Raw genomic sequence first — 3602 nt, forward strand, 5'->3', positions numbered from 1 at the left:
TACTTCATTTGGTCTTTGTTTTATACGTCAGATTGGTACCTTGTTTTCTTTTCATACTTATAGACATTTGTCCATTACTGAGTAAGGCCTTCTTTGTGACTGATTTTTCTCATATACTAGGTTTTCATATTTGCCTGGGTTCACGTTTCTATGTTGCTGTGCTAAAATCTTACTGTTTTAATTATTCTTGCTTTATATTAAGGCAAGTCTCTGAGGCAGGAGTTTAAAATTTTCAGGCTTCAGGCAAAAAGCCTGTGTTAAGATCTTGATTCTGTTACTTTACAAGTTTGTGACTTTGCTCAGGTTAGTTATTTTGTTTCTTTAGGTTAGGTTTCCTTTCCTGAAAAATACTGATAGTAGTAGTAGCATTTGCTTTATATTAATGAGCTTATTAATGTAATACCTGGCACTAAACTCTCAATAATTGTTAGTTGCCATTGTTTTATGAACATTTCTTCCTATGCTCCTCTTGGTTACTCCTCATCTCGAGGAACAAGGGACTAATGACAGATGTGAGTGATGGCTATTAGCCCTCTCTGAGGGACAATCACTGTTCAGGTGGAGCCTGTTCTTTCTTATTCCCAGGAGATGTGAATTCTCCCTTCTGCTTCTCTGACAGTGAGCTCACTGAGGGCAGACTTCACTACCCCATAGGGAAGACTTGCACTCTCCAGTCCCTCTGCCAGGACTTGTGAAGTCAGTCCGGTTCCAGGGGGAAAACAGAATGGGTGGGAAGCTTATTGTATTTAGAGTTCTTTTCATCATTTCTACTAAAAAGTAGATACTGTGTTATCATTGCCACCTGACTACTACATATATTTCTCAATTGGTTTAGAATATAACTCTCTCTATTTTATGATTAACTGTGCTTCCCTGGTAGCTCAGACAGTAAAGAATCTGCCTGCAATGCAGGAGACCTGGGTTTGATCCCTGTATTGGGAAGATCTCCTGAAGAAGGGCATGGCTACCCAGTCCAGTATTCTTGCCTGGAGAATTCCACGGACTGAGGAGACTGGTGGGCTACAGTCCACGGGGTCGCAAAGAGTCAGACATGACTGAGTGACTAACACTTTTCATCCCAATAGCTAGTTGTTATGTAGGAAAATATTATTAACTTAACAAATACTTATTAAAGGAAGAGGTAGTAAACTAGAGACCCATTACCCATATCAGAACTATAGACAAATTTGGCACAAGGATGGATTTTGAATGTTCTTGTCAATATTTAAAAACCATGAGATTTAATATACTTCTACTGTATCTTTTCTGTCAAAGAAGCAGGAGTGGTAACTATGTGACAGAGTGTAGGGCAAGACAGTTTACCACTTCAGTACTTCAGTTTTGTTTTTTGACTACAAACACATTAAAGGGAGGACACATGGGTTTACAATAGGATAGTAAGTTTAATCATGAACTTTTAATCAAAATGTTTTAAAGAGACCTATTTTCCAGCTCCAGTTTTCTAATAAAGAGCTCTCATCCCCGCACTCTGGCCTCTATTGTAGTTTATCACAATATGACTCTAGAATAACAATTTGAGAATATCTTGTGCACAGGTAATTGGACATAAGAAAATCAGTGATTCTTCCTCATCCTGTAATATATAAAATATTTCCTTTGGGAACTGAATTTCAGGTTTGGACTTGGAGGGAAAATTTCTCCCCATTTCTATGTAGCTCCTTCCGGTTTTATTTGGGTTTGTTAAAAGAAACTGGATTTCAAGAGATGGTAGCACTAACCAGTTCTGTTGTTTATAAGTGTGCAAAGGATATTTTCTAGATTGTCTTATGCTGGAGAAGGAAATGGCACCCCACTCCAGTACTCTTGCCTGGAAAATCCCATGGACAGAGGAGCCTGGTAGGCTGCAGTCCATGGGGTCGCTAAGAGTCGGATAGAACTGAGCGACTTCACTTTCACTTTTCACTTTCATGCACTGGAGAAGGAAATGGCAACCCACTCCAGTGTTCTTGCTTGGAGAATCCCAGGGACGGGGGAGCCTAGTCGGCTGCCCTCTATGGGGTCGCACAGTCGGACACGACTGAAGCGACTTAGCAGCAGCAGCAGCAGCATACTGTGTTTACTGAATGTTTTGTGTCTTAATGAAGTCAGCTTTGGAAGAACACTTTTAGCCAGCAAGTTCACTTTTCAAAAGCTTCATAATTTTGAATAGGTAATATATGCTACAAAATTCAAAAGTTACAAAAACGAATAAATCTTTTTTACCATAACTTCCCTAACTACAGATAGTTTCCCCCTATAAAGGCAAACACCAGGTTTTTTTGTGTTTCCTTCCAGAGATATGCAAGATTTCATATACAGTCATATACATATGTGTTTTAAATGTGTACCTATAAATCATCCAGCCTGTAAACACCTGTAAAGATGTCCCTCTTGGCAGTCTTGCCAGTGTTCAGTTTTCAGCCTTGGAAATTTCTGCCAAATTGCCTTTTGTTGCCCTTCATGGAGGTTGTCACAGTTTGCATTCTTACCCGCAGACTATGAGCGCCTGTTTCCCTACCTCACCAACACAGTGCTTATCAAATTCCTTCGATTTTTGCCAGTCTGAAGGAAAAGTAGTACCGTATAGTTTAAATTTTATTTTTATTATTTTGCCCTAAGATAAAATTGAAGTTGGGTGTGTTCTTGAGATGGATTTAAAATATTTTTCCAGTTTATGTCGTGAATTTGTATTTATTGCCATGAAGACTATTTTTAAAATGTTTATGAGTTTAACAGATTCTCGTAGCTTATATTTTCATTTAGAAAGATATTCTTCATTAAAAAATAATTTAGTGTTTTGTTTTTTACACTTAAAAACATCTGGTCTGTCTGGAAGTTTAGAATAAGGTTAGGAGATAATGCAGGTTTACTTTTAAGGCAAAAATGTATATATTGTGATATATAACGTGTCTATTCGATTGAGATGACAAAAGTGTAATTCTTGGGAAAGAGTAGTTACTGTATTGCTTGTTCGTTTTAAGGGAGAGTCATTGCAAACATTTTTCACGGATTATTAAAGTAACTCTTTCTGTAGGAATCCTAGAATACAGAAGGAAATAAAAATCCCCCATAATCCCACCACCATATTATATATAACAAAATTAGGACCGTATTCATACTGCAACTTACTTTTGTTTTCACTGGAGACTAACATAGGTTTAGAAAATTCTTAAATTGTCATTTAGCATCGCGTCAGAATTCCTGTTTTTCAACCATCCAAATACTTTTCTGAGGAGAAATCTAAGGCCTTTAAAGGAAGGAATGATAACCTCTGCTTCAGGCGTACCTTTAAATTTTGAACAGTTTTGAAAAGGCCCCTTTAAAAGGAGACACTAGCACTCAGGCGAGCCACTCAGCGAGTCTCCACCCCAGAGTGGAGGGAGCTCCAAGCCCGCGGGGTTGTCGAGGCGCCGACCTCTCCTGCGGCCTGCTGTAGCGTCCCCTGGTGGCGGCGGGGAAGACGGCCGAGCACAAGGAGGGGGTCAGATCCACTGGCAAGCCCTTCTCTTCCGAGAAATCCTTTTAATCGGTTTGGGAGCCGCTTTCTTAACCAGGCCCGCGTTTGCCTCTGTGACCTTCTGCTGCACCTCCCGACTTTGAGT

This window comes from Bison bison, unplaced genomic scaffold, assembly GCF_000754665.1.
Source record: "Bison bison bison isolate TAMUID 2011002044 unplaced genomic scaffold, Bison_UMD1.0 scf7180017864057, whole genome shotgun sequence".
Taxonomy (NCBI): domain Eukaryota; kingdom Metazoa; phylum Chordata; class Mammalia; order Artiodactyla; family Bovidae; genus Bison; species Bison bison.